This window comes from Photinus pyralis, unplaced genomic scaffold (genome assembly GCF_008802855.1).
Source record: "Photinus pyralis isolate 1611_PpyrPB1 unplaced genomic scaffold, Ppyr1.3 Ppyr1.4_LG8, whole genome shotgun sequence".
Classification (NCBI taxonomy): Eukaryota; Metazoa; Arthropoda; class Insecta; order Coleoptera; family Lampyridae; genus Photinus; species Photinus pyralis.
The window spans coordinates 6,275,238-6,288,122 of NW_022170819.1; the positions used below are offsets into that span (position 1 = coordinate 6,275,238).

Here is a 12,885-nt window from a genome sequence, read left to right on the forward strand (position 1 = left end):
CGTCCAGAAACCCTTTTAATCCTTCTTTTTCAGATAACTTAATTACATCCCCAGACATTTTTTACTTAGGCACTTACAGATTTGTTGGTATATACCTATGTTTCTATAATTAAGTAGCTTGTGTAATTTTATTATTCCACCATATAGATTAAAAAAGAAAGAAACATCGAAGTTCCCAAAAAAATCCATAAAAAAATATGCAAATAATCGCAGAATTTTTTCATCGCCATTTTCCACAAAATCATGTTTTCGAATAGCTTTCAGCAGTATTTGATTGCAGATAATTATGGAAACTGACGATGGGTCGTTAATTTGTTCTACACTAAGACTCAACTGTTGAGTTCATCTAAACAAATAAACAATCATAAAAGGGAGTAATTTTAAAATGGGTAGTGTCGCATAGTTGTAGGACGAGAGATGAAATCCGCGCGAACCCAACTACTTAACATTATTGGCAACATTTATAAAACACCTATTACATAAACCTGGTTGTTTAATGTCTGGGAAGATTGAGTGAGTTCCGGAATGTCCAATTCCGATGTTTGCCAAAATTTGCGTAAACATTTGCGAACGACGCCTGCACGTCAGGTGAATCCCCATTTATCCATTCAATATTCGACCAAAGATTTTTCCACAGTGAACGGTTTTTTTTTAAATTCGAATCACACCTTTTTTTAATACAGTCAGACTTGAACTATGCCAAAGCGTTATTAATAGACAAACGTGCACTCGGTTTGATTTATAAAAGCGTCTGTTTAATTTCAGAGCTAAAAGCAGATTTTCGGTAATCGAAATTTCGCCGATTGAATTTGGGAAAAATTCCACCTACCTTGTGACTTGTTGACTTCTATACGCGGGGTTGAATTACAGATGGGGGAATAAACAGTTCTCAAACTTCATTGCGGTGTAGAGCTTTAATTCATGTTTGTAAACTAAACGCACTGCAGCAAGTGTTTGAATTTTCGTCAAACACGTTTGGCATATTTCGATAAGTTCGAGGCTGAGAGTGATAAGAGAAAAGTTGCACTAAGTTTAAATTTAAAAATGTTCAAATGTTGCAATAACACAAGTTGCGCATTAACAAAGAACTACGCTATGGTGAGGTTTGCACTAGGTCTACTTGCTCGCGTTGCTTGGGGAAAACTGAGGTATGGGGCGGCTCCCGACTTTCCACGTATTGATCTGATGCGATGCCATCCCTTGTTCCGTTTCTACATCATCGTATACAGGGGCATTGCACTGTCAGTGCACCAAATTTGCAAAAGGGATTTGTTTAAATAACCGAAGGATTGCAAAATTTCGACAACTGGATTGGAAAACAACAGAACTGCATGTAAAATTGTACTGGAAAGAAAGAAATTGAGTTTTGTTAAATCGACTTAAATGCCCAAGTTGATGGGTTTATGTGAAGAAGTCACGCACGGAATGCTATACACGTGGTGCTGTTTTTTTTTCTTAAAACATTAAGGGGCAAGTTCAACACACGCAACTCGCAAACTTTAGGAATAATACATAATAATGTCGAGAGACGAAGGTGTATTTTTAATTAATGGAATTGCGACTAATTTGTTGGTGCGAATCACTGTCGGATCGGCATCAAGATCAAAGCTCTTTTTAGTAACTCCCTATGGGTAATTAAGATCAGAGCTTTCATTAAGTCAATTAATGAACGAAGCAAAGCAAGCAATTTTTAGAACTCAGTCGCCGCATGTGGTCGCCTTTACATCAGGTATAACCGAATTTCCAAATGTCACCATAGTTATTCATCATGGGTCTATTTCCAACCTTCAGCCAATCGTTTTCCTTTTCCAGAAAATTTTCCTAATTTCATTTCGAAAGGGCGCCGGTCTTCATACCCGGAAAGGATATGGTGTTGTTTAACATCATGTAACAAAATGAGCACGTTGTCAGAAACAAATGTAAAAAAAAGGAATTATCAATTCAAGTGTGAATAAACATTTCTGAAAAGAGTTGGAACCTGGAACGTGTCTATCAGTAACGGTTAACATAAATTGATCTTTCGAGAGCTTCATATTTCAACCATCCACATAAATACAGAGATTACACGCCGATTTATAATACAATATTCTTAATTGGATAAATTCTTTCTGATTTATGTACTCATTCGTACATTTGTTAATTATTCTCTACATTTAGTACTAAATAACAGAATAACACATAGGTATATCATTAATTGGAGCCGATTGGAAAAATTATCTGTACATTATTATATGTCAAGTGATACATTTATCAACGAATCGTGGGCCCATGATATTGTTCATTGGACACACTGCCTTTTTTTGAGTCTCGAAAAAAAAATTGTCTCAGATCGACTCGGAAAAAAATTTTGTTATAGAATGTGGCCTGTAGAATCCAAAATTTCAAACAGTTCCAAGATTGGGCTACTAGTTCAAAAGTTACAGCCCTTGAATTTTTTTTCGAAATTGGTTTCTAGTCCATAACTTTTTTTTTTTTTTTTTTTATTTGACATCGGGCTTTAACAGCTAGGTCATATCGCCCATTACATATATATGTTACATTTTAAATACGATTAATTAATTTTGTTATGTACAGAAATTTGATAAGATTGTTGACTGTTGCATGGTCATTGTTGAGGATTTCTTGGATGGAGTTGTTTAATCTACATGTTATTCTTTCCTGTTGAAATGTTTGGCACTCAAGTAAAAGATGTTCTACAGTTAATAAGACGTTGCACTGTTCACACTGTGGCGGGGGTTCTTTTTTTATTAGGTAGGAGTGTGTTAACTGGGTATGACCACTACGAAGCCTCATTACTGCAATGCCTTCGATTTGGTTGGTTTGATGTGCTTCATTCTACGAATTCGTGCTTTATCCTTCGGAGTTTGTTATTATTTAGATTTTTCCATTTGGTATTTTAGTAGAGTGCTCGTCGTCTAGAAATGACTTCCGTGGGGGTTTTGGTGTCACAAGCTGAAATTCACAAAAAATGAAAGGTCATCATATACTGATTCTAAATGTCAAGGCCGTCCAAAATCGGTCCATGCATTAGGGCACAAAACGCGAAAAACGAGTTAAGCACATGTACGGAAAGACGAAAAAATAACGAATTTTTTGGTATATAAATCAAAATTTTCTTTGTACAGTGAAAGTAATAATAAATTATCAAACGTTTTCAATTACATTGGGTCTTACGGAAGAATTAAACTTCAAACGCGATTATCTCAGTTCGATATCCCTAAAAATTTGACAAATTTTGAGCAACTTTTGCGTTTACATCGTATTATTTAATAAATGGAAGCCTATATCAAAAAGTTTTACTCTTAAAAAAAGTTTCGCTCATCGTTTATCTTTACATTGCACTGAGAATTATAATTTTATGTGCAATAGTAACCAAAATATGTAATTAAAAGTAAAACAACGAACTTTTACTCACTTACAAACGAAGCGCTTTCGCTCCGGTGAATACAATCCATCTCTACATTTCCCGTAGCTCCATTTCGCTCTTACTCATAGGTACGTTCTCGACACGGGTATACCAAAGCTTTGCCAATATAATTGATACAGATAATTATTAATTACATAAATCAATGAATGTGAAACTCAAAAAGAGACCAAACCATAATTTTAAGAAACATAAAAAAAATTGTAGATACAGAACATCGCCTTATACTTACAACCCCAGGGTAACTTTTTAAATGTGTCATACTAAATGATATGCACTTAATAACAAAACAATAATACCTAAACTAACACGTAGCAGTAATGTGATTTCTTTTCCTAGGTAAGTGCATTAAAAGAATGACAAATAGAAAAAATTTGATTCCATTTATTTACAACCTTTTCGTCAACTGAGCATTCAGAATCGCCGTGCTCTTAGATGTGATGTCAGTAGAATTTTGCACGATCTTTGGACCATGCTGGGGCATAACTTACCCTTTATACATTCAGTGAGAATTTAGAACAGTTAAATTGTTAGGAATTGGCCGCAATGTGATGAAAATGGGCAAAAGTTCGCTTTTTCTACTAATATAAGTACTATTCATTGTGGGGGGGCAATTTTGGACAGGGTGCCATATTTTGATTTAAAAACACACCCTTAAACAGTGAGTATTCTGTTGGTGGCAACTTATGGCTAACTTTTGTCCATTTTCATCACATTGCGGCCAATTCCTAACAATTTAACTGTTCTAAATTCTCACTGAATGTATAAAGGGTAAGTTATGCCCCAGCATGGTCCAAAGATCGTGCAAAATTCTACTGACATCACATCTAAGAGCACGGCGATTCTGAATGCTCAGTTGACGAAAAGGTTGTAAATAAATGGAATCAAATTTTTTCTATTTGTCATTCTTTTAATGCACTTACCTAGGAAAAGAAATCACATTACTGCTACGTGTTAGTTTAGGGTATTATTGTTTTGTTATTAAGTGCATATCATTTAGTATGACACATTTAAAAAGTTACCTGGGGTTGTAAGTATAAGGCGATGTTCTGTATCTACAATTTTTTTTATGTTTCTTAAAATTATGGTTTGGTCTCTTTTTGAGTTTCACATTCATTGATTTATGTAATTAATAATTATCTGTATCAATTATATTGGCAAAGCTTTGGTATACCCGTGTCGAGAACGTACCTATGAGTAAGAGCGAAATGGAGCTACGGGAAATGTAGAGATGGATTGTATTCACCGGAGCGAAAGCGCTTCGTTTGTAAGTGAGTAAAAAGTTCGTTGTTTTACTTTTAATTACATATTTTGGTTACTATTGCACATAAAATTATAATTCTCAGTGCAATGTAAAGATAAACGATAAGCGAAACTTTTTTTAAGAGTAAAACTTTTTGATATAGGCTTCCGTTTATTAAATAATACGATGTAAACGCAAAAGTTGCTCAAAATTTGTCAAATTTTTAGGGATATCGAACTGAGATAATCGCGTTTGAAGTTTAATTCTTCCGTAAAACCCAATGTAATTGGAAACGTTTGATAATTTATTATTACTTTCACTGTACAAAGAAAATTTTGATTTATATACGAAAAAATTCGTTATTTTTTCTTCTTTCCGTACATGTGCTTAACTCGTTTTTTGCGTTTTGTGCCCTAATGCATGGACCGATTTTGGACGGCCTTGACATTTAGAATCAGTATATGATGACCTTTCATTTTTTGTGAATTTCAGCTTGTGACACCAAAACCCCCACGGAAGTCATAATTTCTGCCACGGAGCACTCTACTATTTAGCTACTTTGACCATAACTTTTGATTGAGAAGTCTGATCGAAAAAGTACGAATTGATTTGGATTCTACGCACCCAAATTAATAAGAAAAAGTGTTTTCCCGAGAAATTTTGGTGTAGTCGATTTTTGGTAAAAAAGGAAGGTTATACACTGCCTTTTTTGAGCCCCGAAAAAAAAATTGTCTTAGATCGACGCGGAAAAAATTTTTCTTATAGAATGTGGCCTGTAGAATCCAAAATTTCAAACAGTTCCAAGATTGGGCTACTAGTTCAAAAGTTACAGCCCTTTGAATTTTTTTTCGAAATTGTTTTCTAGTCTATAACTTTTGATTGAGAAGTCTGATCGAAAAAGTACGAATTGATTTGGATTCTACGCACCCAAATTAATAAGAAAAAGTGTTTTCCCGAGAAGTTTTGGTGTAGTCGATTTTTGGTAAAAAAGGAAGGTTATACACTGCCTTTTTTGAGCCCCGAAAAAAAAATTGTCTCAGATCGACGCGGAAAAAATTTTTCTTATAGAATGTGGCCTGTAGAATCCAAAATTTCAAACAGTTCCAAGATTGGGCTACTAGTTCAAAAGTTACAGCCCTTTGAATTTTTTTTCGAAATTGGTTTCTAGTTTATAACTTTTGATTGAGAAGTCTGATCGAAAAAGTACGAATTGATTTGGATTCTACGCACCCAAATTAATAAGAAAAAGTGTTTTCCCGAGAAGTTTTGGTGTAGTCGATTTTTGGTAAAAAAGGAAGGTTATACACTGCCTTTTTTGAGCTTTGAATTTTTTTTCGAAATTGGTTTCTAGTCTATAACTTTTGATTGAGAAGTCTGATCGAAAAAGTACTAATTGATTTGGATTCTACGCACCCAAATTAATAAGAAAAAGTGTTTTCCCGAGAAATTTTGGTGTAGTCGATTTTTGGTAAAAAAGGAAGGTTATACACTGCTTTTTTTTGAGCCCCGAAAAAAAAATTGTCTCAGATCGACCCGGAAAAAAAATTTTCTTATAGAATGTGGCCTGTAGAATCCATAATTTCAAACAGTTCCAAGATTGGGCTACTAGTTCAAAAGTTACAGCCCTTTGAATTTTTTTTCGAAATTGGTTTCCAATCTATAACTTTTGATTGAGGAGTTTGATCGAGAAAGTACGAATTGATTTGGCCAGTATTCAGCCTTTACCTTTTTTCAGTTATTATGAAACGGAACACGAAGGTGAGGCAATTCAATAAAGGACTATTAAAAGTTGATTTCAGTGCGACGTGTTCAGAAGTCGCCATACTGATTGAGGCAGTAATGAAACCTAAAAAAACCTTAAATCGGTGACGTAGGTAAACTTCTGGATTTCATCATATCTGCTATTTTTTGCGTTAGAATAATTGCGAAGAGTTTACTCGAGGTGTAACAAAATTAAACAATACCTTATCTCCTTATAACAAACTGTTAATCATAATAAAGATTTCTGGGAAAACTAACGTCATGTTTTTTCCTTGTATTTTTGCCGGTGGCAAGTAAATGTTTAGATATTAAATGCAGGTAGTAATGGCTTTCTCATTTCTGGTGACCCACGCGGACTTTTTTGGGACCTTCAGGCTTAATCTTAAGAGAAACGATGTTGAGATTGCGGGCAGCACTAAACTTCTTGTAAAGAATAAGTTTTTAATCAATAAAAGTAATCCTGCAGTTTAGACAAGGTTTGTTTTTTTCTACTATAGGTCTTTGAATATTAAATTAGGATTCAATGACTAGGTATAGAGTTCCATTCCATATTTTCAGTGGCATGCATAACCCTTACAAGACGTTTTTGTTGGTTTTTCTTTTAGTTACCCTTAGAGATCTTCTTGGGGTGTTTATTGGTTGCCGTTTAACCGTGCTGTGCTTCAGAATTCGTTTTGTTTAATCAGTTATATCAAAATTTCCCTTTGCCACTTCGTGTAATTTCATTGCCAGCCCTATATTGTACTTTACGTTCCCCCGCATACCACACTGGTCCCTTTTGAACCCCATCTACTGACATTCTCCCCACACCCTACAATTTCTAAATCGCTCCCTGCGCGTACAAGTACATGCCATGAACAAACATCGAAGCGCAAGTAAAGGACAACATTTATCATTTATTACCTACATAACATTACAACACATACCACAAATTGTTTAAATCATTCACCCTTTACCAATCATCCCTCGCAAAACTACCACAGGTATTTATACAATAATTACTAATAGTTTTCTGGCTTCAATTGCGAGATCTCGTAAAACCAAATTAATTTAAATATGTATCTTCATATTTGCAAAATGCGTATTAGTTTCTCCCTCTAATCCTCACCCTTTTTCCTTCCCTACAATTTTTAAATTAGTATTTAGCCTATTTTCTTATTACTTTATCCCCACTTTTTAGTCCCGGCCATTGTTTAAATACTTTAAACAATGTGCCGGCCATCAGAGGGGTAATTCCACGGATAATTCCTAATTTTTGAGCTCGGCTCCCTAGGAGGGAAATAAAACTAGTGGCGCTGTGGTTTCATCCGCGATCTGCTTCCAAAAATTGCGGTTCGTTACGGTTAAATTAGAAGTATAAACGAAATAAGTAACATCGTTGCAACAATGTGTCAAATTCCGATGGGCTACCACATAAACCACCCGAACACCTGCGCATTTGGGATTCTGCTGTTGCTTTTGGGCTTGGGTCTAAGAATATTGTGTAAAAATTTTGTTCCGATCGGTTCAGCCGTTTAGCCGGAAATGAGAGTACAGACAGATAGGCCGACAGACCGACATCATCGACATTTTGTTTGATTTAGATTCTTGGTGTTTCAGAAAGTGTATATCCGTCAGAAAAAGTAGCGGCATTTTTTGCATTAATGCAATACCTCTCTTACTAACGTGCGGGTGGTAAAAAGCATCCAAACTCAAATTGTTTTGGAAATATTGTCGATCTTCATCTGAAAAAGTAGCTATTGCAACGGTTTCAGAAGATTCAGTCTACCCCAGATGCACAACCAAATAATAATATTTTCAGAAGAAACCAATTTTTTCATTTAGAAAAACGGTATCGGATTGGTCGTGATTCTGCAGTGAACCTCGAGAAGGGAAAGCGAATTGACCACGGTTAACCAGGGGAAACGGTTCTTCCAGTGAAGCAACCACCGAGGTTTGACAAAGCTTGTATAATTTTGGGAGCCAGGCGTGCACAAGTCACTCCAAAAAATAAATAAAAATATAAACTAAAAAGAAAATAAAAATACAAGCTTTGTGAATCTTCAGACACTGTCGGGTATATAAAAACTCTTGTCCTAGCAAAGAACAATACACGTGTACAAATCATGTTTAATTGTATAAAACATTAAATACATTGGCAATTCTGGGCAAGGTTACACGTAACGAAATGCAGGTTTTAGCTCAGCTGATTACTGTTAAGGTATAACTTAATTTAACCTCATTTACAGACAGAAAGAGAAATAAATGAATTACCTCGCGTTAATGAAAATAACTTTACCTCGAAAAGATACAACAATATCATTCACGCTTGATGTCTCTGGAATTTTCCACTTCAGATTTATATATCTTTCTCAAAATAAGAACTTGTCATTTCAAAGCAAAAAGAAAAGGTGATATTTCCCCCATTTTCATTTGTTCCAACTACATTCCTAACACATTAAGAGCGCATTCTGTCAGTTAAAACTAAGGGTATATTTAACGAAACAACAGAAAATTTCCACTACAGAAAGTAGCTACAAAACTTTTGAAATGGCTGTCATTACCGTGCGAGTGGTTTAATCAGCCCCATAACTAAAAAAAAGAAAAAAAGTTTTTCGTCTTAAAGCGAGTAACTTGAGCGGATTTTCCATGAATTGATCACTACTTCTCGAATGGTCATGTAACAGACTATTTATGTGTACAAAGTTAAATAAGTTGCGGAATAAATATTCTTATAAATAAGAAATTTAGCATGAGCACATCTGATTTTTACAATATGCGATATGTTTGTCTTTACTAGAAGCATCAGGTAGTAGTGCCTTTCAACATACATTTGAAAACGCGCTGGAAATACTCTTTATTTCAAGGGGCGCCAAATTCTGACCTCACCGAATTAAATACTTTCACTTCTAAACAGATCCAAACCTCTAAAAATAGCGATCGCCCATGGGGAGGAGGGGGGGTGAAATCTGCTGTGAAGGTGTACCAGGTTGAGGAAAAGATGAAATACCTAACACTATTTTAGCAAGGTGTCAAATTCTGGTGTTACAATCGAATTCTTACAAACATATTTAAAATCTGTTTAGCGATCGCCCATTAGGGGTAGTTTCTGATGAAAGGAGTACAGAAGTATACGTATAGAAAAAATTTTACAATTCTGGATTACGATAGGAGGGCGGACCCCTCAAATTCATTCAAGCCCTCTCACAGGCGAGATCAACCTAAGGATGCTGGAAGGAGAAGCGACTCTAATCATAGCTATGTCCGGCCAAAGTAACTCCTGCATGGATGGTCTCAGTTGAACTAGCTAGAGTGGGACGTTCTTGGTTTGCCGTCTCGTCAGCTATGTAACATCCTTTACAAGATGGCGATTCTACCAAACCCATTCAGTAGATGTGCTTGTTTAGTTTAGTTCAATTTGGACCCGGGCAATTCATTCCCAGGGCATACCGCTCTCGGAAGAAAATGCATGTTGAGATCAAATGGTTTACGAAATATTGATAAATTAAATTAAATAGATTTTTTCACAAATTCAAGAGAAGTCAAAAACAGTTAATTTTTCAAGTAACCGATTGCATACAATATTTCTGCAGCGGCTTCCGAGCGAATGTGCATAATATTTAAAACACTAGCTACTCGCTAGGTAATAAGCTTTAAAAACAAAAACCACCTAATACTCTGTTAAAGAATTCTACGGGAACCCGTTCTTCTAAGTGTGGTTTTTTTAGGAGCGAATTGTCCGGGGGCGAATTATCCGATCGCGAAGTGTCCCGAGAGCGAATTGTTCTGGGGGCGAATTGTCCTGGGAGCGAATTATCTCGACGCGAATTTTCCGCATACATCAACTGCTAATAAATCATATATTTAGTGATCACACATTGAGGGTGAAATCTGCTGCAGAAGTATACATAATTCGAGTACCGCCAAAAATGTCTTAAAGCTCAAACCCTTACGAAAGGACACCCTGCAACGTTTGGCTATTATAGTCGTATGATTACATTGAATCTACCTCAAAATATGAAAACATTTAATGCCACCAGTTCAGGGGGGTGAAAAAATTCACGTAACTGCTTCGCAGAAAAAGTTTTTTAGCTCAAATCCTTCTGAATGCCCATTTCGAAAATCGAAAAATCCTTCTGGAAGGATTATAGCCGATTATTTCCTTTCAACGAAGTGAATAGGCTAAATCTTCGAAACAAGGAATAAACTAAATTGTTAAAGTTACAAGGAGGTAGCAAACTATGACTAGCCTACAAAACAGTTAAGGGTGACAATAGTGTTTGATATTTTTACAGATTGTCAATTTGGGGTTAAATCCGTCCTAGAAGTAAGTACAGGAAACGTGAAAGCTTTCAAGTCCATAGCGTTCTGAACGGATTACAGCCGATCATTTTACAAAACCCCTGTAATCCAGAAGTATAAAAAAAAATCAATAATACCGTAACACCTACAGAAAGGTTAAAATCGTCTCCTGTCAGGTGAAAATAGTCGGTTTCTCCTTAGAGGCGAAACCTGCCCGTAAGTCAACTTACATGATCCTTTCAAAAAGTAATCAATCCAAACCCTTCTCAAACGATTGGTCTTGATCTCCATCCAAAGAATTTGATATCACGGTCGTTCGATGAGGTCAAATTTACACAAGAAGTAGGAGAAAAGTAAAAAAACCACTCCTACTAAAAGGTGCCAAATGTTAGCGTTTACAGAAAGCTTACAATAAATCTAAATATTTAGAAAATTGCAATAATCTGTTCTTGAAGTATAAAAAATGCCCTCACAATTTACCGTACAAGTCAAAAATCTAAATAATAGATAATAAATAGGCGCCTAATTCTGACGTTTAGAAAAATGTTGCAATCGACTCATCTTTTGAGGCGGTTACTCTTGAACGTACGTTGAAAAAGTAAAATTAATTCATGTTTCAGTCTTTCGAAGGCGAAAGATCTCTAAGGTTGTGTTATAGTCTATTTCTAATTTTGCTTGACAAGAATGTTAACTTGGATGACATAGATAATGTCAATATACATCTTTACAGTTAATTAAAAGGCTGGGAGTGACTATAATTAGAAACTGACGGTGCAATGCACCGCTTGGTATAAATAATTTAAATTTTCTCTATGAGCTTTAGGTATTTTAAAAGAATGCCTCATCAAAATTCTTTCGTTTTGATTTGATGCCAATTGCAAATCTGAATGTATTATTTAGTACATACTGTCGTGTATTTGTTTACCTAATGCATCTCGTGTGTACCAGCCGATTTGAGGCAATCTCTTACTGTTTACTGCAAAGGGACCAAATGGCTTAAGGTCACATTTTATTAAATGCTTTGGTTCAGCGTATCATGCGCGCATCCGCTCTTTGCCATTGCCGCGCGTCAAAATTTCCATGTAGACATTGAGCCCTTTCAAAGTTTAGAACTTTTGCGAGTCCTTAAATGAAAGGGGGTATTCTAGAAAATAAACCACCCCCATTAACCTAAATTGCTAGAGCACTAAAACTACAAGCTCCCGGCTAAAATCCGGAGTCTGAAAGTATCTTAATTAAGTACGTTTGCAAGCGTTTTTCATAAATTTAATAATTAAAACGGGGCCACTTTTTCAGTGTGACGTAAGGATGGAAATTTCAGCGTGTATAATTAAATTCATTATCGTAGTGATGGAAATCTAATTGAGTCCGAAGCGTATATCTTTTTAATTTATCGCGCTTTGTTAATTTTCTTTTGCTTTTAGTTGATAACGTTATTATCACGACACGAATGGGGATTAATTTGCGAAAGAGAAAAGTGGAGATGGACACTGGGTATTTAGTGCGGGTTTCAACCTTTCTCATTTGCTGAAAGTCAGAGCTTAACTCTTATTTCAGTACAAAACTTTAGAACATCGATTCTTTCGAGATGAATTATTCACCAATTCATTATACTCAGTTCGACTGCTTAGTGAAAATGATCGAAATGGACACACCGTAATTCTCTAAGTAAGAAATTTTTGTTTTAGGAATTAGCTTTACTAGAAATCTTGGCATCAGAGAAACTCCAGAAGTAATTGAGAATTGGAGAAGAAGGGATCTCAATTTTGATTCAGAGCAGTTTCACCATTAAACCTATTTTGCTCTTGTATTATCAAACCCGAAAGCACTTTACTTATACAATCATTTGAATTTGAAAACCAATTCAATTACGTTCCTTCACTCGTTTTATATACACTTTCATTCGGAACAGATTTGAATTAATTTCCTTACATTTGCAACCTATAGTCATATTGTATATTTGGAAGCAATTACAGACAGCTTCTTCCAGGTGGTGGGCAGTAAATCAAAGAGGGTTTGTACCTCATATTGATTAAGTACCTAAGTAGATTTCGAGATATCGCCCGGCATAGAACGGACTTGTCAGTCTTTATGATTGATTCGAATTCTGTTCCAGATTTTTCGTAGGCACGTTATAATGGATAGGTATGAGTAAAAAAGGTAAATATATGAAATC

At 35.5% G+C, this 12,885-nt stretch overlaps 2 protein-coding genes across 3 annotated transcripts in view; one reads left to right on the top strand and one right to left on the bottom strand.

The window, feature by feature from the left end:
- LOC116178937 overlaps nt 1–1,157 on the bottom strand; it is a 29,615-nt gene extending 28,458 nt beyond the window's left edge. For both annotated transcript variants that reach the window (XR_004146920.1, XM_031498598.1), the window contains exon 1: nt 830–1,157. The gene's annotated coding sequence lies outside the window, so the exon portion shown is untranslated. The remainder of the gene's footprint in view (nt 1–829) is intronic.
- The window catches only part of LOC116178938, a 38,425-nt gene that overhangs the window by 15,077 nt on the left and 10,463 nt on the right, over nt 1–12,885 (top strand). The window lies entirely within an intron of this gene.